Source organism: Ranitomeya imitator, chromosome 10 (genome assembly GCF_032444005.1).
Source record: "Ranitomeya imitator isolate aRanImi1 chromosome 10, aRanImi1.pri, whole genome shotgun sequence".
In the NCBI taxonomy this organism is placed as follows: Eukaryota; Metazoa; Chordata; class Amphibia; order Anura; family Dendrobatidae; genus Ranitomeya; species Ranitomeya imitator.
Genome location: NC_091291.1, coordinates 143,970,784 through 143,998,673, shown reverse-complemented (window position 1 = coordinate 143,998,673; position 27,890 = coordinate 143,970,784). Strand labels below are relative to the sequence as shown.

General features: G+C 41.7%; 1 protein-coding gene across 1 annotated transcript in view; it reads right to left on the bottom strand.

The window, feature by feature from the left end:
* The window catches only part of LOC138651944 (surfactant protein C-like), a 139,723-nt gene extending 113,529 nt beyond the window's left edge, over positions 1 to 26,194 (bottom strand). Inside the window, exon 1 of the mRNA XM_069742569.1 lies at positions 25,789 to 26,194. The gene's annotated coding sequence lies outside the window, so the exon portion shown is untranslated. The remainder of the gene's footprint in view (positions 1 to 25,788) is intronic.
* Between the last annotated feature and the right edge of the window lie 1,696 nt (positions 26,195 to 27,890).

Here is a 27,890-nt window from a genome sequence, read left to right as displayed (position 1 = left end):
CTCGGGGTACAGGATAATGACACTGACACTGGGTTACAGGATAATGACACTGACACTGGGGTACAGGATAATGACACTGACACTGGGGTACAGGATAATGGCGCTGACACTCGGGGTACAGGATAGTGACACTGATACTCGGGGTACAGGATAATGACACTGACACTGGGGTACAGGATAATGACACTGACACTCGGGGTACAGGATAATGACACTGACACTGGGGTACAGGATAATGACACTGACACTCGGGGTACAGGATAATGACACTGACACTGGGGTACAGGATAATGACACTGACACTGGGGGTACAGGATAATGACACTGACACTCGGGGTGCAGGATAATGACGCTGACACTGGGGGTACAGGATAATGACACTGACACTCGGGGTACAGGATAATGACACTCGGGGTACAGGATAATGACACTGACACTCGGGGTACAGGATAATGACACTGACACTCGGGGTACAGGATAATGACACTGACACTGGGGTACAGGATAATGACACTGACACTCGGGGTACAGGATAATGACACTGACACTGGGGGTACAGGATAATGACACTGACACTGGGGGTACAGGATAATGACACTGACACTCGGGGTGCAGGATAATGACGCTGACACTGGGGGTACAGGATAATGACACTGACACTCGGGGTACAGGATAATGACACTCGGGGTACAGGATAATGACACTGACACTGGGTTACAGGATAATGACACTGACACTCTGAAGTATTTTCTTATTTTAGGGTACGGGAGTATAAATGGCTACTTTGCAATATACATAGATCGTGATTATAATTTACAGCTGTAGATCATGTGCCCCCCCCCCCCCCCCGGTCTGATAAAGAGGGGTTCCCAGGATTTTGACTATAATACATGTCCTTAAAATCCAGGAAGCACAAGGGTTAAACGGAGGCGACTCTTGTAGAAGGCAGCGACTGTGTGTAGAGGCCTCCGCATCTGAGCTCGGGTGCAGATCATGTAATTGTGAGAAATCTCAGCACAAGTTGGGGGTTTCAATTGATGCAGCTTTTATATAAGGGGCAATTACGAGGCTGGAAGAGAACGCAGCACAAGCCCCCATATGTTAATTGTCCCATGTCATTCACTGCAATAGAATAGGACCGCTCCATTGTGAACAGCTAAGAATACGAAGAAATGTAGAATAAAAATACATCCCCCTCAGACAGTATGTGAATGTGAACCGTCTGCTAATATCAATTCACCTGCATATTATTACATGGAAGAGCCTGCAGGTAACTATAGATAGTACTGCCAAACAAGAGAACAGAATTATCAATTATATCTAACTATAATACTGCTCCTATGTACAAGAATATAACTACTATAATACTGCCCCTATGTACAAGAATATAACTACTATAATACTGCTCCTATGTACAAGAATATAACTACTATAATACTGCTCCTATGTACAAGAATATAACTACTATAATACTGCTCCTATGTACAAGAATATAACTACTATAATACTGCCCCTATGTACAAGAATATAACTACTATAATACTGCTCCTATGTACAAGAATATAACTACTATAATACTGCTCCTATGTACAAGAATATAACTACTATAATACTGCCCCTATGTACAAGAATATAACTACTATAATACTGCCCCTATGTACAAGTATATAACTACTATAATACTGCCCCTATGTACAAGAATATAACTACTATAATACTGCCCCTATGTACAAGAATAATATAACTACTATAATACTGCTCCTATGTACAAGAATATAACTACTATAATACTGCCCCTATGTACAAGAATAATATAACTACTATAATACTGCTCCTATGTACAAGAATATAACTACTATAATACTGCTCCTATGTACAAGAATATAACTACTATAATAATGCCCCTATATACAAGAATATAACTACTATAATACTGCCCCTATGTACAAGAATATAACTGCTATAATACTGCCCCTATGTACAAGAATATAACTACTATAATACTGCTCCTATGTACAAGAATATAACTGCTATAATACTGCCCCTATGTACAAGAATATAACTACTATAATACTGCCCCTATGTACAAGAATATAACTACTATAATACTGCTCCTATGTACAAGAATATAACTACTATAATACTGCCCCTATGTACAAGAATATAACTACTATAATACTGCCCCTATGTACAAGTATATAACTACTATAATACTGCCCCTATGTACAAGAATATAACTACTATAATACTGCCCCTATGTACAAGAATAATATAACTACTATAATACTGCTCCTATGTACAAGAATATAACTACTATAATACTGCCCCTATGTACAAGAATAATATAACTACTATAATACTGCTCCTATGTACAAGAATATAACTACTATAATACTGCTCCTATGTACAAGAATATAACTACTATAATAATGCCCCTATATACAAGAATATAACTACTATAATACTGCCCCTATGTACAAGAATAATATAACTACTATAATACTGCTCCTATGTACAAGAATAATATAACTACTATAATACTGCTCCTATGTACAAGAATATAACTACTATAATACTGCCCCTATGTACAAGAATATAACTACTATAATACTGCTCCTATGTACAAGAATAATATAACCACTATAATACTGCCCCTTTGTACAAGAATATAACTACTATAATACTGCCCCTTTGTACAAGAATATAACTACTATAATACTGCCCCTATGTACAAGAATATAACCACTATAATACTGCTCCTATGTACAAGAATATAACTACTATAATACTGCCCCTATGTACAAGAATAATATAACTACTATAATACTGCCCCTATGTACAAGAATATAACCACTATAATACTGCTCCTATGTACAAGAATAATATAACTACTATAATACTGCCCCTATGTACAAGAATAATATAACTACTATAATACTGCTCCTTTGTACAAGAATATAACTACTATAATACTGCTCCTTTGTACAAGAATATAACTACTATAATACTGCTCCTTTGTACAAGAATATAACTACTATAATACTGCCCCTATGTACAAGAATATAACTACTATAATACTGCTCCTTTGTACAAGAATATAACTACTATAATACTGCCCCTATGTACCAGAATATAACTGCTATAATACTGCCCCTATGTACAAGAATATAACTGCTATAATACTGCTCCTTTGTACAAGAATATAACTACTATAATACTGCTCCTTTGTACAAGAATATAACTACTATAATACTGCCCCTATGTACCAGAATATAACTACTATAATACTGCCCCTATGTACCAGAATATAACTACTATAATACTGCCCCTATGTACCAGAATATAACTGCTATAATACTGCTCCTTTGTACAAGAATATAACTGCTATAATACTGCCCCTATGTACCAGAATATAACTACTATATTACTGCCCCTATGTACCAGAATATAACTACTATAATACTGCCCCTATGTACCAGAATATAACTACTATAATACTGCCCCTATGTACAAGAATATAACTACTATAATACTGCTCCTTTGTACAAGAATATAACTACTATAATACTGCCCCTATGTACCAGAATATAACTACTATAATACTGCTCCTTTGTACAAGAATATAACTACTATAATACTGCTCCTTTGTACAAGAATATAACTACTATAATACTGCTCCTTTGTACAAGAATATAACTACTATAATACTGTCCCTATGTACCAGAATATAACTGCTATAATACTGCCCCTATGTACAAGAATATAACTACTTTAATACTGCCCCTATGTACAAGAAAATAACTACTATAATACTGCTCCTTTGTACAAGAATATAACTACTATAATACTGCTCCTTTGTACAAGAATATAACTACTATAATACTGTCCCTATGTACCAGAATATAACTGCTATAATACTGCCCCTATGTACAAGAATATAACTACTTTAATACTGCTCCTTTGTACAAGAATATAACTGCTATAATACTGCCCCTATGTACAAGAATATAACTACTATAATACTGCTCCTATGTACAAGAATATAACTACTATAATACTGCCTCCTTTGTACAAGAATATAACTGCTATAATACTGCCCCTATGTACCAGAATATAACTGCTATAATACTGTCCCCTATGTACAAGAATATAACTGCTATAATACTGCCCCTATGTACAAGAATATAACTACTATAATACAGCTCCTATGTACAAGAATATAACTACTATAATACTGCTCCTATGTACAAGAATATAACTACTATAATACTGCCTCCTTTGTACAAGAATATAACTACTATAATACTGCCCCTATGTACCAGAATATAACTGCTATAATACTGTCCTCTATGTACAAGAATATAACTGCTATAATACTGCCCTTTGTACTTACATGTTGTGTAATGCTGTATTTGCTCAGTGTGATGACACATTTTCTCTCCTGCGCCCTCTTTCTGATGTGTTGGTGGTCTATGCTGTAGATGTGTTTCTTGCCCCGGGGTTGCTGGGTGCCTGTTGCCCCCATTGTGTACACCTCCCTGTGTTTTTGCACCTGTCTCTCTTTTATTACTGTCAGTGGAGGGCAGGTTACAAATAGTGTCGCCATTGCTTCCCCTCCCCGATCTCGGCTCGGTTTCTGCTGTGTGATGTTTTTCGGTGTCGCTCCATGAAATGAATAATTAGCAGCGGCTTCCATCAGAGCTCGTCGCCTTGGCTGGGTCTCACCAATTAAAGGGGGCTCTGTATTATTATTTATTCCTAACGCATGACAATTGTGGGAGACATAATCCATCCCCTGTGCCAAATCGTTTAACATCTACATGTAGAAACGGACGAGCAGTAAAACCTGTTGTGGAACCTGCGGGGAGCAGAGACAGAAATGCGTCTCCTTCTCCCCCTCGTGGGTTCTCTGAGGACATTGGCTTGTCTGAATCTCTCGCTCGCTTTTGCGTCTCCGTTTGTTATCGCCTTGCAGAAAAGCTCTCTGAATGCAGCATGCGGTGCGATAAAACACTGAATTCAGCCACTATTCCATATTAAAATGAAAACCGCCACCTGAGCACGGCCGCCGTGGGGGAGGGAGACGCCTTACAAACCCTAAAACCGCTACAATATTCCTTGTGTCTGTAGAATTCTCAGGGAATGTTACCTAGATAAAAATGAAAAAAAAAAGGCAAATTGGCACAGTCCTGGTCTGTAGGGAACCAACACTGGGGTTTACCGAGCTGCCGGGGGCTGGACAGTGTCCGGGGGTCCACAGCTGGGCAGACATTATGACTCCCCTTCCTTTCCATAAGCAGAATCATGGACCTCAATCGTCAGATGCCCATGGAAATAACCCCAACATATGGAATCTGCCTATACCCCACTGCAGCATTGTTACAGAACCTTGTTACCAAGCAAAACGCAAGGATTCTTGATCACCAATTTAATATTTATGGATTACATGATATATAAAACTATAAACATTAAACACAAACAAGTATCCAGCTGCAGCGGGATCACCGTGCGAAAATCATCTTTATTGCAAATAAGAAGCGGAGCAAACAAATACAACAACGTAAGAACATTTGACAAGCCGCTAATTAGGTATGTCCATAACGAGGCGGCCAGCGATCCTCATCTGCCCGGTGAAAATCGGCACAAAGGAAATACAGCAGCACTCGGCTAATCAAGACAAACCCTAATATAAATGCACTCAAAAATGTATGTATCACAGGCGTGACCACAACAAAGAGGTAGCACAAGCGAGCAGGGTCATTAATGGCGATATGTGTCGTGGAAAATCACTAATTATCCAAGAAACTGAAACAGAATCACAAAATAAATCAAAGTATGTGAAGAAAGTAACGCGAGAGTATCCGCAATGCAAATGATTATAAAGAAGCCAGAAAAATGGGTAAATATAAAGGAGAGGCGTGATCGATAAGTCAAAGTGTTGTGTCAGGCATAAGGGTTTGATCCAGGAGGCGCACACGCCTGAGATCGATGCGCGGCACGGCGCACGTTTGCTCATTATAGTCTATGGCCCCGTTGGCGCATGCGTTTTTCGGGGGATTCGGTTGAAAGCCCTGATGGGGGGCCTGAACCTCAGTGTGACAGCCCCATAACGCTTTGTCTTTATTGTCTCCTGCTGCATTTCCTTTGTACTGATTTTCACCGGGCAGATGAGGATCGCCGGGGGTCTCCTTATAGACGTACCTGATTAGTGGCTTTTTAAATGTTTTTAGATTTGTGTTTTTGCGTTATTGGCAATAAACACTATTCCCATATGGTGATGCCAACGCATTTAGTTACCTCTTTTTCTTTGATCTTCGTATTTTCCTAAATGCTTGGCCGGTCCCTGAATGCTGCAGCCAGGATCATATTCCTCACCAACCGTTACACCGATGCCTCTACCCTGTGCCAGTCATTACACTGGCTACCCATCCACTCCAGAATCCAGTACAAAACTACTACCCTCATCCACAAAGCACTCCATGGCTCAGCACCACCCTACATCTCCTCCCTGGTATCAGTCTACCACCCTACCCGTGCCCTCCGCTCCGCTAATGACCTCAGGTTAGCATCCTCAATAATCAGAACCTCCCACTCCCGTCTCCAAGACTTTACACGTGCTGCGCCGATTCTTTGGAATGCACTACCTAGGTTAATACGATTAATCCCCAATCCCCACAGTTTTAAGCGTGCCCTAAAAACTCATTTGTTCAGACTGGCCTACCGCCTCAATGCATTAACCTAACGATCCCTGTGTGGCCTATATTAAAAAAAAAAAAAAAAAAGGTTCCTCGCATCATGTTCTCATACACTTTATGCAGTATTGGCCCTCTGTGTCTGTACTGCTACATACTTAGGCAGGTAACTGGTTCATGCAGCTTTACATGAACACCCGAGCCTTACACTATAGCTGGCCCGAATAACTAAAGCAATTGTTACCATCCACCTCTCGTGTCTCCCCTTTTCCCCATAGTTTGTAGCTTGCGAGCAGGGCCCTCACTCCTCCTGGTATCTGTTTTGAACTGTATTTCTGTTATGCTGTAATGTCTATTGTCTGTACAAGTCCCCTCTATAATTTGTAAAGCGCTGCGGAATATGTTGGCGCTATATAAATAAAATTATTATTATTATTATTATTATTATTTGGTGGCGCCCTCGGTTGTTCCATTTTCTAATGTACAGATCTGTACAACCAATGTCAAGCAGCTGCTGCCAAAGCACATGTAATATTGAGGAACATAGAGAAGCAACTAGATCCATTTCTAAAACCCCAGACAGATTACAATTGAAGCGTTTGGTGCTTTATACTTCTATCCATGACACAGTAATCTGCTTAGCGATCGTTTCACACCCAGGCCAGTAATTACAACTTGGAGGCACTTTTTATGTACAACAGAAAAAGGTTTTAATGGTTCAATTAAAAAAAAATGGCTTTGACTGTAAGTGATACTATGAAACCACCATTTCAGGACAGGTATTTAACTGCTGGATATAAACACCAATGTCTCCATTCATTGACAGCAAGCATGGATCTTGGAAATGTTGACGAAGAAAACCACTAAGTTTGCTGGAATGTCATGTAGTAGTTATATTCTTGTACATAGGGGCAGTATTATAGTAGTTATATTCTTGTACATAGGGGCAGTATTATAGTAGTTATATTCTTGTACATAGGGGCAGTATTATAGTAGTTATATTCTTGTACATAGGGGCAGTATTATAGTAGTTATATTCTTGTACATAGGTGCAGTATTATAGTAGTTATATTCTTGTATATAGGAGCAGTATTATAGTAGTTATATTCTTGTACATAGGGGCAGTATTATAGTAGTTATATTCTTGTACATAGGGGCAGTATTATAGTAGTTATATTCTTGTACATAGGGGGTAGTATTATAGTAGTTATATTCTTGTACATAGGAGCAGTATTATAGTAGTTATATTCTTATACATAGGGGGTAGTATTATAGTAGAAAAAGCAGAAGTCCAGCGCGGGTGATGTCCATAAAAAATACCTTTTATTCCATATTCGTTAAAAGCACATAAATCCAAAGTCCATCTTCATATCCATAGACACAAAAACGGGTGATTCATACCAGTGACAGTCACAGGTAAAATTATTTCATTTTATTTTTATCACAATGAGTAAGGCGGCACGACCGTTGAAACGCGTATGATTTTAATGCACTTTAAGCCTGTGACTGTCACTGGTATGAATCACCCGTTTTTGTGTCTATGGATATGAAGATGGACTTTGGATTTATGTGCTTTTAACGAATATGGAATAAAAGGTATTTTTTATGGACATCACCCGCGCTGGACTTCTGCTTTTTCTTCAAACTACTTGCTGCACTGCATGATCCGTGCGCTGGGCCTGAGAGGAGGTGAGCTGATCTTCGTTGCTTTTTCTTTTCCAGTATTATAGTAGTTATATTCTTGTACATAGTGAGCAGTATTATAGTAGTTATATTCTTGTACATAGTGAGCAGTATTATAGTAGTTATATTCTTGTACATAGGAGCAGTATTATAGTAGTTATATTCTTGTACATAGGAGCAGTATTATAGTAGTTATATTCTTGTACATAGGGGCAGTATTATAGTAGTTATATTCTTGTACATAGTGAGCAGTATTATAGTAGTTATATTCTTGTACATAGGAGGCAGTATTATAGTAGTTATATTCTTGTACATAGGGGCAGTATTATAGTAGTTATATTCTTGTACATAGTGAGCAGTATTATAGTAGTTATATTCTTGTACATAGGAGCAGTATTATAGTAGTTATATTCTTGTACATAGGGGCAGTATTATAGTAGTTATATTCTTGTACATAGTGAGCAGTATTATAGTAGTTATATTCTTGTACATAGGAGGCAGTATTATAGTAGTTATATTCTTGTACATAGGGGGCAGTATTATAGTAGTTATATTCTTGTACATAGGGGCAGTATTATAGTAGTTATATTCTTGTACATAGGAGCAGTATTATAGTAGTTATATTCTTGTACATAGTGAGCAGTATTATAGTAGTTATATTCTTGTACATAGGGGCAGTATTATAGTAGTTATATTCTTGTAAATAGGGGCAGTATTATAGTAGTTATATTCTTGTACATAGGAGCAGTATTATAGAAGTTATATTCTTGTACATAGGAGCAGTATTATAGTAGTTATATTCTTGTACATAGGGAGCAGTATTATAGTAGTTATATTCTTGTACATGGTGAGCAGTATTATAGTAGTTATATTCTTGTACATAGGGAGCAGTATTATAGTAGTTATATTCTTGTACATAGGAGCAGTATTATAGTAGTTATATTCTTGTACATAGGGAGCAGTATTATATTAGTTATATTCTTGTACATAGGAGCAGTATTATAGTAGTTATATTCTTGTACATAGGAGCAGTATTATAGTAGTTATATTCTTGTACATAGGGGCAGTATTATAGTAGTTATATTCTTGTACATAGGGGCAGTATTATAGTAGTTATATTCTTGTACATAGGAGCAGTATTATAGTAGTTATATTCTTGTACATAGGGAGCAGTATTATATTAGTTATATTCTTGTACATAGGTGCAGTATTATAGTAGTTATATTCTTGTACACAGGGAGCAGTATTATAGTAGTTATATTCTTGTACATAGGGGCAGTATTATAGTAGTTATAGTCTTGTACATAGGGGGCAGTATTATAGTAGTTATAGTCTTGTACATAGGGAGCAGTATTTTAGTATTTATATTCTTTGTGACGAATCCCAATTCGTCACGTACCTGCTCTCAGCACATGACTTGGGGTTGTGCCTGCAAGGGTTAATCTATCTCCCCACTCTCAGTCCAGCATTCAACCTCTGTCCTACGCTGTAATGGGAGCATAAATCACACACCAACCCAGGCCACACACCCGCTCATACACGCTGCCACCACTCACCGAATACACGGGCGATGAGTCCCGGAAATATTACTAATACTGTCTACCACTCATAAGGCTCACACACCTTTGGCTATGGATTCTTTAGAACATACAAGGTTCAACTGTTAAAGTTTATGCTTTAATACAAAAAAGATTCAGTGCTTACAGTAAAGAATATGGTAATAAAAAGACATACAGGAATGTAAAACAGTATAAAATAAACAGGAGAAAACTTACAGAAATAGCTAACTTGTAGTCTGCTTCTGCTCCCTGAGAGGGGGTGAATATGGATTGGATCAAATCAGCTTCCCAGGCTGCCCTCACATGTGAATGAGTCACCCGCCAAGGCCCTGGGGTACCCGGTACCGGGTCTGGTGTACACAGGGAGATGTCACGGTGGCTGCGACCCGGTCTGTGGCCCTGGGCGCCCATGTAAAAGAGGAAATTGAATAAAGTTTATGTTCATGACGCCACCTGTGGTATTCGGTCAGTAGGGACCGACGCTGCTTTAAGGGGTTCTCTGGGGTGATGTTATGGCAGCTAGATGGTATTACCTCCCACAGGTGAAGTATGTCCCCAGGCCTCCCGGTGTGTAGATGGATGATGGTGAATGGTGCAGTAAAGAACGAGGACACAGGTTTGCAGTCTCTTTACCTGGTTTACTGAAGACTTCAGGCAGCCACAGTCCAGGGCACCAGATCACAGGTACAGGCAGGGTCCGGCCGGCGTGGAAGCGAATCCAGAGTCCCCTTTACCTGGAGTCCCCTTTTTCCTGGTGGAGTTAAAAGCCTTCCTCTAGCACGGTGGTGTTGTAGTCCCTTACTGCCTATGGCTTCAGGTAAAGTCCTCACTGTTCTCTCTGTCCCCCATATAGGATAGGACAATACCTGCATGACAGGTAACTCAAGCCTTTTTACAGGGACTCTAGCACGCCCTGGGCTCTGTGTTACTGTGTCTCAGGTGTGTGTGGCGGACAGGTAACTTGCAGTTCAGCTGTCCTGCCAGTCTCTGCTGTAAGTCGTATAGTCCCTTACAACCTCGGTGGTCCGGCTACCGGTTATCTGCGCTTCAGAAGAAGGCAGCCTGCTCGTAGCTGGTCTCCCCTGATATATCCTCTCCTGTGCTTCACTCTCCTGCACGCTCACTGAACAATGTCCTTTCCTTCTGTATGTCTCTTTCCAGGATCTGTAGTACTTCAGACTACACGGTCCCTTCAGACCTTCTGACATTCTGTCGGTCTGCTCTATTCTCTGTCTGTAACTTTCTGGACTCTCTTTCCCTCCAATCCTCAATATATATAATAATAATAATCTTTATTTTTATATAGCGCTAACATATTCCGCAGCGCTTTACAGTTTTGCACACATTATCATCACTGTCCCCGATGGGGCTCACAATCTAGAATCCCTATCAGTATGTCTTTGGAATGTGGGAGGAAACCGGAGTGCCCGGAGGAAACCCACGCAAACACGGAGAGAACATACAAACTCTTTGCAGATGTTGTCTTGGGTGGGATTAGAACCCAGGACCCCAGCGCTGCAAGGCTGCTGTGCTAACCACTGCACCACCGTATAGGGGAGTTACCTATGCAATAGGATCAAAAGCTCCCCCTTGTGGCCTGGAGTGTGAACATGTTGCGTGCATTGTGATTACCTGCTGAGTTATCCTTCATCGCTTCCAAATGTAACATCTCTCTCCCCATGAGGAAAGCAATGCTACTGTGATGACCAGGACCCACATGAACATGATTCTATGTATACAGGCCTAATTTATAGATTTATTCTGGAGGTCAGATTTCTAGACCAGCCCCTCAGGTTAATATCATAATTGCTTGTTTTTGATTGGACCGTGGCCTCTCCCCCAATCAATATATTATTTGCTCTGAGATTCCCTGTGTAAAAGTTTTCACAGATAGATAGTGTCAGGCTGTAATTGACATCTCTCTTCAAAGAGCTAGGAGGTGCCAAATGTTCCCTTTTTCTTGGTTCCCAGCACGACCCCCAGGCGAGATTGGAGACAGTAGTCTGCCTTCTAAAGATATGTATGCTGTGACCTTTGTGAGGCCTGCAGTGTCAGGACAGATGTTCAACTACTGCTGGTTACACATATAACTCTAGACATATGTCACTACCCACATATAGATATATACATATTTCGCTACATTCTTGTACATAGTACCAGTATTAGGGGCAATGCTACCAATGTAGATACCCAGATTCTGAGGCTGCTGTTTTGCTCAAGTTTGTTTTTTTTCAGAAGGATTCAGGATACCGTTTGATCCTCGGGATCGTTTTTTCAGCCTGGAAATTTGAAGTCTGCAAGTGAGCATTCAAGGTAGTGAAGGAAATGCTAAGTATGGAAGTAGTATTGGGACGCATGGCAGGTCTATTCCTGGATGCTCCGTGGCCAGAGTTAAGGATTTCCCGTTTGGAAGTTGTTCCCAAGCAGGAAGTTAATAAGTTTCAGCTTTGCATAATTTATCCCACCCAGTGTGGGACTCGGTGAATGACGGCATCTTGACAGAGTTATCATCAGTGTCGTATGTGTCGTTTGATAGGGCATTGGATTTGGTAGGGACAGCAGGACCGCCGGGGTCTTACATGGTGAAATCTGACATTGAAGGTGCCTTCCGCTTGTTCCCAGTGCACTCTCACAGTCTTCATCTGTTGGGGTATATTTGAGATGGAGAATTTTATGTTGATCGGTGTGTACCCTCGGGTTGCTTCATCTCGTGCTTGTTGAGTGGGTTGTGTCAGGTGTTCCCTCGATAATTAACTACTTGGACGATCTTTGTTGTGTTGGTCCATCAGGTTCAATGGTTTGTTCAGTTTCAATGGTTATGTTAATAAAGATAGCTGCATTATTCTGTATTCCATTGGCTTTAGATAAGACTGGGGGTCGGCACTGACTGGTATAGAGATGCGTTTTAATTGTGTTACTCGGTGGTTCACTCGATAAATTCACTTTGCGTCACCCAGTAGCAGCTTGTTTGCGTCATTTGGTTTTTCGGTGTTTGATGTGCATTGTCTACATAGTAGCTAGACATGTTCCAGGGGCATCCAATGATGTGGCTGATGCAGTGTCTCGTTTTCACTTCTACTGCTTTTGAGGTCTGGTACCATGGGGGGACAAAGTGGGAGCCGAATGTCCCAATTGGCTGTGGAGCCTGGTAACGGCGTAGTGTTTGAGTTAATCAGGCACTCGGTGACTGAGGTTACTTGGGTCCATTATCAAAAAGTTTGGAAGGAATGGGAGGAATTTAGTGTTAATACAAATGTGAATTCTTCTGTTAAGGATAGACTTAGTATACTGTTGTGAATTCTGTTTCGGAACTCCCTCCTGTGGTCATGAATGGTACTTCGGCGAGTTCTGTCCATGGACTCCCTCTGGTGGCTGTGAGTGGAGCTGCTGTTTCTGAGGTTCCTTACACAGGTGACCTGGTTTATTCTTCGGCTGGCTGCTCTATTTAACTCCACCCAGATCGTTAGTCCATGCCAGCTGTCAATGTTCCAGTACTGGTTCAGTTCGCTCTTGGATCTTTCTGGTGACCTGTCTATGCCAGCAGAAGCTAAGTCCCTGCTAGTTTATTTTGTTGTTCTTGTTTTCTTGTCCAGCTTGCTAATATGATTCTGTCTGGCTAGCTGGAAGCTCTGGGATGCAGAGAGGCACCTCCGCACCGTGAGTCGGTGCAGGGGTCTTTTTGCACACTCTGCGTGGTCTTTTGTAGTTTTTTTTGCTGACCGCAAAGTTACCTTTTCTATCCTCTGTCTGTTTAGGTAGTCTGGCCTCCCTTTGCTGAAACCTCTTTCATTGTGTTTGTGTATTTCATCTTATCTCACAGTCATTATATGTGGGGGGCTGCCTTTTCCTTTGGGGAATTTCTCTGAGGCAAGGTAGGCTTTACTTTCTATCTCTAGGGGTAGCTAGTTCTTAGGCTGTGCCGAGGCGTCTAGGCCTGTTAGGTACGCTCCACGGCTATTTCTAGTGTGTGTGATAGGATTAGGGATTGCGGTCAGCAAAGTTCCCACTTCCCAGAGCTTGTCCTGTGAGTTTAACCATCAGGTCATTCCGGGTGCTCCTAACCACCAGGTCCATAACAGTATTCTCCCTCTTGGGGCAGGATTGTGTGTCCGGTAGATCGATGTCAGCAGTGATGCAAAGATTGGCAGCACTGGCATTTTTGGTTAAATTGGAAGGCCTAATGGATGTAAGGGAGGGATTTATGGTGAGCCAGGCGTTGAAGGATTTTTGTAAAGTAGTAAAAAGTCGGGATAGAAGGAGTCCGGTTTCCTTTGAACTGTCCGGTACGTTGTTGTGTTCTGTGAGGTCAGTTCGTTTTTCTCAATATGATGTGTTGCTTCCAGCAGCTTTCGTTTTGTTCTTTTACGTCGCTTTTTGTATTAGTGAATTGGTTAGTCCTTAAAGGTTGGTTGAAGGTGGATGGTAATGGGTGATGTCTGCCTACGGAACGATAGGGTGGAATGTTTTTTTTCCGGCATTCTAAGATGGATCAGAGCGGTCGAGGCAAGTTGCTGGTCTTGTATGCAATTCCGGGTCGTAAGCCTGCCCTATTGCTCTGGTAGAACGTTTTGTGTTAATCTGGCGTGGATATCCAGGTTCATTCTTGAGGCAAAAGGATGTCTCTTAATTCAAAATATCAATTTAGTGCAGTTTTTCAGAAATGTTTGTTGTGTATGGGTGAAAGACCTGAGGAATATGGGTCACATTCCTTTCGCATTGGGGCAGCGGCTGCGGCTTCACGGGGGTCTGAGTGAGGATATTGTTTTCGGCGTTGGGAATTTCGTTCTTATATTGGCCCTCATCTAGTGGTTTTATAATGTTGTGTGGGTCCAGAGTCGTGTTTTATTTTCATAGTAGTGCAAGTATTAATTTGGTGATTGTTTTGTTTCTCTATAGGTGCTTGATTAATTAGGATCCTGGACTACTTTTACGTGTTCTTGGGGCGATGAGGGCCGTTGTTCATCCAGATAGTCGGCAGCTCGGGCAGGCTGGGTCCAAGGCGCTGATCACCCATAGTTTGTAAGCTTGCGAGCAGGGCCCTCACTCCTCCTGGTATCTGTTTTGAACTGTATTTCTGTTATGCTGTAATGTCTATTGTCTATACAAGTCCCCTCTATAATTTGTAAAGCGCTGCGGAATATGTTGGCGCTATATAAATAAAATTATTATTATTATTATTATAAATGGCTTGGAATTCCTGGTATTACTTTGGGGGAGGGTTTTGCCCAAAGTCTCTGACTACTGCAGAGTGGATCAACCACCTAATGTACTGGTTTTGCATGTGACTTGGGAGTTAGATCATCTCAGGTGTTAATTAGAGACATTAAGTTTGATCTTTTAAGGTTGTGGTCCTCCTATCCAAGGATTATCATTGTTTGGTCAGACGTTGTGGTGCAGTGTCACAGCTCTGTTGTCAGGTGTCCCGGGACTAGGGGTTCCTTCCTTATCCCGAACACTAGGAGCGCCGTACTTGCCCTGTTTCCTGGATTACTTCTGATGGTGAAGATGCAGGGGCCGCGTACCTTGTCTTAGCTCCTGAACCCGCCCTCAGTCTGTACCCTTCCCCCACCCAGGTAAGAGGGGAGTAGTAGTGTACCGTAATACACCAGCAAGACTAACAAGATAATAAGGACAGGGATAAAAAAAAATACCAATCATACATATATACTCACACAAACAACAGCAGTATACATCGGGGAGTGGAGGATGGGGAAAAACCAAAGTAGAAGAAGGGGAAGTAACCTAGCAATGCTCACAGATAAATCCACCAAACACCTTCTCCAATAACAACCACCAACAACCTCCAGCCATGCAGAAAAGCCTCTTCTGACAATGAGTGCTTGCCAGGACCCAGATTATATAGGAGATGGGAGTGGCTAGCAGTGAACAGCTGAGAGCCTTAATGCAGGAAAGGTTACAGGAGCTCTCAACTGAACAGATTAATCCCTGCACTGCTATAAAAAATATGCAAAGTTTAATATGAAGGTGAAGTGCTTCTAGTCTTTGCAGGAGTAGGAGAAATCAGACGCTGCAGTCTTCTGGCTCCTCTCTGTCACGGTAAACCCGTGACATGCATCTTACCTGGAGGTACAAGAGGAGTGAGGGTCCTGCTGCTCACAAGTTTACAATCTATGAGGAAAGAGGGGAGACACGAGAGGTGGATGGTAACAATTGCTTTTGTTGTTCGGACCAGCCACAGTGTAAGAAGTAAATGTAATAGAAGTCTGCTGTGACCATGTAACCCAAGTCACAAGCAGTCGGAGGTTAATTTAATTGAGTTGGTAAGAAAGGTGGTTGGGAGGGAACAGTGCCACTAAATCCCTCCTTGGATTGTCAAGAAAAGTTGCTGATAATTATATTGCAGCATTGTGTCAGAAAAATAGAAAAGCCAGCCTCTTATTCCATCCTACGTGAGTCTGTGACGTCTGCTGTGGTCTAGTCCCGCCATGTTGTCTGCAATTTAGCAACTTTCCATTTTTTTGTAAAGGCACGTATACAGTGCCTTGCGAAAGTATTCGGCTCCCTGGAACTTTTCAACCTTTTCCCACATATTATGCTTCAAACATAAAGATACCAAATGTAAATTTTTAGTGAAGAATCAACAACAAGTGGAACACAAATTGTGAAGTTGAACGAAATTTATTGGTTATTTTACAGTTTTGTGGAAATTGAAAACCTGAAAAGTGGGGCGTGCAATATTATTCGCCCTTTTACTTTCAGTGCAGAAGTTCATTGTGGATCTCTGAATGATCCAATGTCGTCCTAAATGCCTAATGATGATACATATAATCCTCCTGTGTGTGATCAAGTCTCCGTATAAATGCACCTGCTCTGTGATAGTCTCAGGGTTCTGTATGAAGCACAGAGAGCATCATGAAGACCAAGGAACACAACAGGCAGGTCCGTGATACTGTTGTGGAGAAGTTTAAAGCCGGATTTGGATACAAAATGATTTCCAATACTTTAAACATCCCAAGGAGCAGTGTGCAAGCGATCATATTGAAATGGAAGGAGTATCATACCACTGCGAATCTACCAAGACCCGGCCGTCCCTCTAAACTGTCATCTCACACAAGGAGAAGACTGATCAGAGATGGAGCCAAGAGGCCGATGATCCCTCTGGATGAACTGCAGAGATCTACAGCTGAGGTGGGACAGTCTGTCCATAGGACAACAATCAGTCATACACTGCACAAATCTGGCCTTTATGGAAGAGTGGCAAGAAGAAAGCCATTTCTCAAAGATATCCATAAAAAAGTGTTGTTTAAAGTTTGCAACAAGCCACCTGGGAGACACCAAACATGTGGAAGAAGGTGCTCTGGTCAGATGAAACCAAAATCGAACTTTTTGGCAACAATGGTAAACGATATGTTTGGTGTAAAGGCAACACAGGGGCTTTCTGCAGGTGACAACCTCTTCTGGTATTGGTAATTCCACTCCCGGTGCCTCCTGAAATCAGCGCCATCCATGAGCTCCATACCCATTATTCCCAACTGGGAAAATCCACAATTTAAAGTCTTGCAGCCTCATGCCACAAAAACATTATTGCACCTGGATGGAATCATTGATTTGTGCCGGACGCGTAAACGGTAAAAAAGAGTTAAAGAAAAAAAATCCCTTCATAAAAGTCTCGTCTCATCTGTGTAAATCGGAGCAAATGCGAAGTGTTTATAAAGCCATGAATATTCCATCTTACCTCGTCTTAAAAATCCTCTCTGTTCTCCGCAATGGAGGCGTTTTGTTAGTTGTAGTGCGCACTGATCGGTGCTTAGTTACATACCACCACTGCAAGCTGTCAGAGGTAGTCGGTTCCTACACAGGAAAGGAGAACTTTTTCCTATATCTTACGCTGCTCTGAAGCTGGATGGATTATTGGATCCCACCAGCTTCAATGCCCCCAGTATCTCCATTACTGGATCCCACCTGGTTCAGCGCCCCCCAGTATCTCCATTATCTTCATTTTATTGAAGTATCAAAATCCACGTTCAGGTAAAACCACAGTCCGGCAACTTGTTCAGAATCACAATAGTCATGTGTGGAAATTTGTAACAAGTGTATTGTTATTTATATCTACGATATTATATGTGTCACTATAAAAGCTTTTTGTTTAGAGACAATGAGGAAAGAGTGGAGAAGTGTATATTGTTAAGGTAGGTATGACTGCAATCTACAGGAACAGGATAAAAACTGATAATTACTGTAAATACACTGCCACTGTGTACATACATTACTGATCCTGAGTTACATCCTGTATTATCCTCCTGAGCTGCACTCACTATTCTGCTGGTGCAGTCACTGTGTACATACATTACATTACTGATCCTGAGTTACATCCTGTATTATACCCCAGAGCTGCACTCACTATTCTGCTGGTGCAGTCACTGTGTACATACATTACATTACTGATCCTGAGTTACATCCTGTATTATACCCCAGAGCTGCACTCACTATTCTGCTGGTGCAGTCACTGTGTACATACATTACATTACTGATCCTGAGTTACATCCTGTATTATACCCCAGAGCTGCACTCACTATTCTGCTGGTGCAGTCACTGTGTACATACATTACATTACTGATCCTGAGTTACATCCTGTATTATACCCCAGAGCTGCACTCACTATTCTGCTGGTGCAGTCACTGTGTACATACATTACATTACTGATCCTGAGTTACATCCTGTATTATCCTCCTGAGCTGCACTCACTATTCTGCTGGTGCAGTCACTGTGTACATACATTACATTACTGATCCTGAGTTACATCCTGTATTATACCCCAGAGCTGCACTCACTATTCTGCTGGTGCAGTCACTGTGTACATACATTACTGATCCTGAGTTACATCCTGTATTATACCCCAGAGCTGCACTCACTATTCTGCTGGTGCAGTCACTGTGTACATACATTACATTACTGATCCTGAGTTACATCCTGTATTATACTCCAGAGCTGCACTCACTATTCTGCTGGTGCAGCCACTGTGTACATACATTACTGATCCTGAGTTACATCCTGTATTATCCTCCTGAGCTGCACTCACTATTCTGCTGGTGCAGTCACTGTGTACATACATTACATTACTGATCCTGAGTTACATCCTGTATTATACCCCAGAGCTGCACTCACTATTCTGCTGGTGCAGTCACTGTGTACATACATTACTGATCCTGAGTTACATCCTGTATTATACCCCAGAGCTGCACTCACTATTCTGCTGGTACAGTCACTGTGTACATACATTACATTACTGATCCTGAGTTACATCCTGTATTATACCCCAGAGCTGCACTCACTATTCTGCTGGTGCAGTCACTGTGTACATACATTACATTACTGATCCTGAGTTACATCCTGTATTATCCTCCTGAGCTGCACTCACTATTCTGCTGGTGCAGTCACTGTGTACATACATTACATTACTGATCCTGAGTTACATCCTGTATTATACCCCAGAGCTGCACTCACTATTCTGCTGGTGCAGTCACTGTGTACATACATTACTGATCCTGAGTTACATCCTGTATTATACTCCAGAGCTGCACTCACTATTCTGCTGGTGCAGTCACTGTGTACATACATTACATTACTGATCCTGAGTTATATCCTGTATTATACTCCAGAGCTGCACTCACTATTCTGCTGGTGCAGTCACTGTGTACATACATTACATTACTGATCCTGAGTTATATCCTGTATTATACCCCAGAGCTGCACTCACTATTCTGCTGGTGCAGTCACTGTGTACATACATTACTAATCCTGAGTTATATCCTGTATTATACTCCAGAGCTGCACTCACTATTCTGCTGGTGCAGTCACTGTGTACATACATTACATTACTGATCCAGAGTTACCTCCTGTATTATACTCCAGAGCTGCACTCACTATTCTGCTGGTGCAGTCACTGTGTACATACATTACATTACTGATCCTGAGTTACCTCCTGTATTATACTCCAGAGCTGCACTCACTATTCTGCTGGTGCAGTCACTGTGTACATACATTACATTACTGATCCTGAGTTACATCTTGTATTATACTCCAGAGCTGCACTCACTATTCTGCTGGTGCAGTCACTGTGTACATACATTACATTACTGATCCTGAGTTACCTCCTGTATTATACTCCAGAGCTGCACTCACTATTCTGCTGGTGCAGTCACTGTGTACATACATTACATTACTGATCCTGAGTTATATCCTGTATTATACCCCAGAGCTGCACTCACTATTCTGCTGGTGCAGTCACTGTGTACATACATTACATTACTGATCCTGAGTTACCTCCTGTATTATACTCCAGAGCTGCACTCACTATTCTGCTGGTGCAGTCACTGTGTACATCCATTACATTACTGATCCTGAGTTACATCCTGTATTATACCCCAGAGCTGCACTCACTATTCTGCTGGTGCAGTCACTGTGTACATACATTACATTACTGATCCTGAGTTACATCCTCTATTATCCTCCTGAGCTGCACTCACTATTCTGCTGGTGCAGTCACTGTGTACATACATTACATTACTGATCCTGAGTTACATCCTGTATTATACCCCAGAGCTGCACTCACTATTCTGCTGGTGCAGTCACTGTGTACATACATTACTGATCCTGAGTTACATCCTGTATTATACCCCAGAGCTGCACTCACTATTCTGCTGGTGCAGTCACTGTGTACATACATTACATTACTGATCCTGAGTTACATCCTGTATTATACTCCAGAGCTGCACTCACTATTCTGCTGGTGCAGCCACTGTGTACATACATTACTGATCCTGAGTTACATCCTGTATTATCCTCCTGAGCTGCACTCACTATTCTGCTGGTGCAGTCACTGTGTACATACATTACATTACTGATCCTGAGTTACATCCTGTATTATACCCCAGAGCTGCACTCACTATTCTGCTGGTGCAGTCACTGTGTACATACATTACTGATCCTGAGTTACATCCTGTATTATACCCCAGAGCTGCACTCACTATTCTGCTGGTACAGTCACTGTGTACATACATTACATTACTGATCCTGAGTTACATCCTGTATTATACCCCAGAGCTGCACTCACTATTCTGCTGGTGCAGTCACTGTGTACATACATTACATTACTGATCCTGAGTTACATCCTGTATTATACCCCAGAGCTGCACTCACTATTCTGCTGGTGCAGTCACTGTGTACATACATTACATTACTGATCCTGAGTTACATCCTGTATTATCCTCCTGAGCTGCACTCACTATTCTGCTGGTGCAGTCACTGTGTACATATATTACATTACTGATCCTGAGTTACATCCTGTATTATACCCCAGAGCTGCACTCACTATTCTGCTGGTGCAGTCACTGTGTACATACATTACTGATCCTGAGTTACATCCTGTATTATACTCCAGAGCTGCACTCACTATTCTGCTGGTGCAGTCACTGTGTACATACATTACATTACTGATCCTGAGTTATATCCTGTATTATACTCCAGAGCTGCACTCACTATTCTGCTGGTGCAGTCACTGTGTACATACATTACATTACTGATCCTGAGTTATATCCTGTATTATACCCCAGAGCTGCACTCACTATTCTGCTGGTGCAGTCACTGTGTACATACATTACTAATCCTGAGTTATATCCTGTATTATACTCCAGAGCTGCACTCACTATTCTGCTGGTGCAGTCACTGTGTACATACATTACATTACTGATCCAGAGTTACCTCCTGTATTATACTCCAGAGCTGCACTCACTATTCTGCTGGTGCAGTCACTGTGTACATACATTACATTACTGATCCTGAGTTACCTCCTGTATTATACTCCAGAGCTGCACTCACTATTCTGCTGGTGCAGTCACTGTGTACATACATTACATTACTGATCCTGAGTTACATCTTGTATTATACTCCAGAGCTGCACTCACTATTCTGCTGGTGCAGTCACTGTGTACATACATTACATTACTGATCCTGAGTTACCTCCTGTATTATACTCCAGAGCTGCACTCACTATTCTGCTGGTGCAGTCACTGTGTACATACATTACATTACTGATCCTGAGTTATATCCTGTATTATACCCCAGAGCTGCACTCACTATTCTGCTGGTGCAGTCACTGTGTACATACATTACATTACTGATCCTGAGTTACCTCCTGTATTATACTCCAGAGCTGCACTCACTATTCTGCTGGTGCAGTCACTGTGTACATCTATTACATTACTGATCCTGAGTTACATCCTGTATTATACCCCAGAGCTGCACTCACTATTCTGCTGGTGCAGTCACTGTGTACATACATTACATTACTGATCCTGAGTTACATCCTCTATTATACTCCAGAGCTGCACTCACTATTCTGCTGGTGCAGTCACTGTGTACATACATTACATTACTGATCCTGAGTTATATCCTGTATTATACCCCAGAGCTGCACTCACTATTCTGCTGGTGCAGTCACTGTGTACATACATTACATTACTGATCCTGAGTTATATCTTGTATTATACTCCAGAGCTGCACTCACTATTCTGCTGGTGCAGTCACTGTGTACATACATTACATTACTGATCCTGAGTTACCTCCTGTATTATACCCCAGAGCTGCACTCACTATTCTGCTGGTGCAGTCACTGTGTACATACATTACATTACTGATCCTGAGTTATATCTTGTATTATACTCCAGAGCTGCGCTCACTATTCTGCTGGTGCAATCACTGTGTACATACATTACATTACTGATCCTGAGTTACCTCCTGTATTATACTCCAGAGCTGCACTCACTATTCTGCTGGTGCAGTCACTGTGTACATACATTACATTACTGATCCTGAGTTACATCCTGTATTATTATACTCCAGAGCTGCACTCACTATTCTGCTGGTGCAGTCACTGTGAACATACATTACATTACTGATCCTGAGTTACATCCTGTATTATACCCCAGAGCTGCACTCACTATTCTGCTGGTGCAGTCACTGTGTACATACATTATATTACTGATCCTGAGTTACATCCTCTATTATACTCCAGAGCTGCACTCACTATTCTGCTGGTGCAGTCACTGTGTACATACATTACATTACTGATCCTGAGTTACCTCCTGTATTATACTCCAGAGCTGCACTCACTATTCTGCTGGTGCAGTCACTGTGTACATACATTACATTACTGATCCTGAGTTATATCCTGTATTATTATACTCCAGAGCTGCACTCACTATTCTGCTGGTGCAGTCACTGTGTACATACATTACATTACTGATCCTGAGTTATATCCTGTATTATTATACCCCAGAGCTGCACTCACTATTCTGCTGGTGCAGTCACTGTGTACATACATTATATTAATGATCCTGAGTTACATCCTCTATTATACTCCAGAGCTGCACGCACTATTCTGCTGGTGCAGTCACTGTGTACATACATTACATTACTGATCCTGAGTTACATCCTGTATTATACTCCAGAGCTGCACTCACTATTCTGCTGGTGCAGTCACTGTGTACATACATTACATTACTGATCCTGAGTTACATCCTGTATTATACCCCAGAGCTGCACTCACTATTCTGCTGGTGCAGTCACTGTGTACATACATTACATTACTGATCCTGAGTTATATCCTGTATTATCCTCCAGAGCTGCACTCACTATTCTGCTGGTGCAGTCACTGTGTACATGCATTACATTACTGATCCTGAGTTATATCCTGTATTATACCCCAGAGCTGCACGCACTATTCTGCTGGTGCAGTCACTGTGTACATACATTACATTACTGATCCTGAGTTACATCCTGTATTATACTCCAGAGCTGCACTCACTATTCTGCTGGTGCAGTCACTGTGTACATACATTACATTACTGATCCTGAGTTACCTCCTGTATTATACCCCAGAGCTGCACTCACTATTCTGCTGGTGCAGTCACTGTGTACATACATTACATTACTGATCCTGAGTTACATCCTGTATTATACCCCAGAGCTGCGCTCACTATTCTGCTGGTGTAGTCACTGTGTACATACATTACATTACTGATCCTGAGTTACATCCTGTATTATACCCCAGAGCTGCACTCACTATTCTGCTGCTGCAGTCACTGTGTACATACATTACATTACTGATCCTGAGTTACATCCTGTATTATACCCCAGAGCTGCGCTCACTATTCTGCTGGTGTAGTCACTGTGTACATACATTACATTACTGATCCTGAGTTACATCCTGCATTATACTCCAGAGCTGCACTCACTATTCTGCTGGTGCAGTCACTGTGTACATACATTACATTACTGATCCTGAGTTACCTCCTGTATTATACCCCAGAGCTGCACTCACTATTCTGCTGGTGCAGTCACTGTGTACATACATTACATTACTGATCCTGAGTTATATCCTGTATTATCCTCCAGAGCTGCACTCACTATTCTGCTGGTGCAGTCACTGTGTACATGCATTACATTACTGATCCTGAGTTATATCCTGTATTATACCCCAGAGCTGCACGCACTATTCTGCTGGTGCAGTCACTGTGTACATACATTACATTACTGATCCTGAGTTACATCCTGTATTATACTCCAGAGCTGCACTCACTATTCTGCTGGTGCATTCACTGTGTACATACATTACATTACTGATCCTGAGTTACCTCCTGTATTATACCCCAGAGCTGCACTCACTATTCTGCTGGTGCAGTCACTGTGTACATACATTACATTACTGATCCTGAGTTACATCCTGTATTATACCCCAGAGCTGCGCTCACTATTCTGCTGGTGTAGTCACTGTGTACATACATTACATTACTGATCCTGAGTTACATCCTGTATTATACCCCAGAGCTGCACTCACTATTCTGCTGGTGCAGTCACTGTGTACATACATTACTGATCCGGAGTTACATCCTGTATTATACCCCAGAGCTGCACTCACTATTCTGCTGCTGCAGTCACTGTGTACATACATTACATTACTGATCCTGAGTTACATCCTGTATTATACCCCAGAGCTGCGCTCACTATTCTGCTGGTGTAGTCACTGTGTACATACATTACATTACTGATCCTGAGTTACATTCTGCATTATACTCCAGAGCTGCACTCACTATTCTGCTGGTGCAGTCACGGTGTACATACATTACATTACTGATCCTGAGTTACATCCTGTATTATACCCCAGAGCTGCACTCACTATTCTGCTGGTGCAGTCACTGTGTACATACATTACATTACTGATCCTGAGTTACATCCTGTATTATACCCCAGAGCTGCACTCACTATTCTGTGAGTAGATATATTTATGTTACATTAGTGGTTTTGGTGTAAATTATATTTTAGGCTAATATGCAAATCATTTAGAACTCTAAAATCGTTAACCATTAATGAATCTTTGTATCCTTTCTATTATTAGATAATGTTATCAGAATGTTCTGCCGTCTCCTTATTAGGAGGGAAAGGAAGTGATGTCACACAAGCACAATGCAGACAGGAAGTGACATCATGTCTCGTAGCGGACGCTCCCTGAGGACAGATCCTTTCAGCCGTGGTGGTGGCCTCTTCTCTCATGTTCACCTGTCTCCATGGTTACAGAATCTGTCACTCATGGGACATAAGTGATCAAGTAGTGGAGTCATGATGACTGCTGAATTGATCTAAAGCCTGTCACCATGGAGACACATTAGTCTGCATTGGGACTGTTGACACTAAACAATAGGAGACCTGTAATAAAGAGTTTATAATTTTGCCTCCTTTTTCTTTCTGGATGTTTGGGTTCCCTGTAGATTGCGTCCATTGTTCTGGGCCGCTCTCTGATTCTTACATTCTATATAAAGGTGTCGTTTTCCTCTTACCTCACGTGTCGTCATTATTTGCTCTGCATCGGCCTCAGCACCCTCCGACGTCTCTGCGCCCCAAGGTGCTCCCTCCTCTGTGTGACAAGTTCTCTGTGGCCAAAAATGTCTGTGAGGATTTCAGAGGAGTCCAGGAACCGAGCGCATGAAATTCCACAGGCGGTTCACAAAGAGGCCATGATTTGGGGGAGGACAAGGGGCGAAATCCTGAAGTGACACGACGGAACACACGCAGCGAGATGCCCACATGCAGGGCATTTACACTGAGGACCCCCACAGCACCCATGGAGCCCCCATAAGCTAGAGACCACTGATAAGTAGATAGTAGAAGTCTTATGCCAACTATATACAATGATATTGGAGTCTTTATTAGGACATGTACATACAGATAGTTAAAAAAGGGAAATTTCTGGGCTGGATACAAATACAATAATGTACTGCACTGACGGAGTGTGCACTAAGTTCATCAGTGATTAAATGAGTCTATACGTTTACATCACCCAGTCAATATTAAGGGATAGATTGCAGGATTGTACATGACCAATGTAAGTACATTGAAAAACGTCCATTAGAAAAAAAAGGGGGTATCACAAGGTGCTTTTAGTGCAAATAATTGTACTTGCTGCAATGAAACTAAGTATAGGTAAAATGCCTTACAATTGCTCATTTTTCCTTTCTACCCAGATGATTCTTCTCTTTTCCATTAGTTCTATGACATCACATGATTAATAACTGAAGAGCAGAATCCTTCTAAGCTCTATGTACAAACAGGAGGTCCATTTTCCCTGCATGAGTCATGAGTCACCGCAAAGTCCAGGGATGGTGTTGGTGGGGCAGCTGGGTCAGGAGGTGAAGAGGGGAATGATAAATGCAGGGACAAGAGACTTCCTGTTTCTACAAAGAGCAGAGGAAAGAAGAGAATTATCTGGGTAGAAAATGAGCAATTGTAACTGCACAGCGCTGTATAATATGATGAGTGCGATATATAAAGAGGAGAAACACTGATGGAAGAGGAGGAAGAAGAGGAGGAGGAGAAGAAGAGGAGGAGGAGGAAGAAGAGGAGGAGGAGGAAGATGAGGAGAAGGAGGAAGAGGACTTCTTTATTTGCCCGCCCCGTTGTCAGTATTAGGCTATGTGCACACGTTGCGGATTAGGCTTAGGAATTTCTGGTGAGGATTCTGCCTCTCCTGGCAGAAAACGCACCTGCAGATTAGTTGCGTTTTTTGTGCTTTTTTTTCTGCATTTTTTTTTTGTAGATTTGCTGCGTTTTTTACCCCTGCGGTTTTCTATAATGGAATGGGTACAAAAACGCTGCAGATTCACAAAAAAGAAGTGACATGCTACTTCTTTTAAACCGCAGCGTTTCCGCAAAGTGTGCACAGCATTTTTTTTTTCTCATTGATTTACATTGTACTGTAAATCAATTGCGGATCCGCAGAGAATCCGCACCGTGTGCACATAGCCTTAGATGTGGCCTTTTCTGATACAATGAGAACATTTGTATCTCGCCCCGTCCTGACCATGTGCCTTCCCAACCTCTGCAGCTGAATGGGTCAGGAATGTTTTTTAACCTCTAGCTGTAAATCAGAACGTTTGTAATCACTGACAACAAACATAAATCTTGAAAATGAAGAGATATTTATTGTGTTTTTGTATTTTTTTCCATCTTTTCCCTTTCCAGTAATTAGAGGTGGGGTGTCAGCCCAAACTGACAGTGTACACTAAGCACACCCCTTTAATAACTATCCCACACGTAGTGATCTACTTGCTGCCTTTGTTGTGTAGAAACTGACGTTTATTCAAACATGCTAATTAGGATGATTTACGGACCCTGGGTGTGGCCAAGAGGCTCATCTGCCCATTGGGTTTGCATGCCCAGCCTCCTTCACTGGTGATTGACAGGTCTCTCTCTCTGCAGACAAGTGTCAGTGTCAGCCACAACTGAGGGAGGCAGCACATGTAAATCCAGTGGTGCGGCGGTACAGTGAGCCTCCTGGCCACGCCCAGGGTGCACACATCAGCCTAATTAACATATTCAGTTCATCTTCTGATTCTGCAGAATGGAGGCAGCAGTTAGGTCACTACAGGTGGGATTTCTGTAT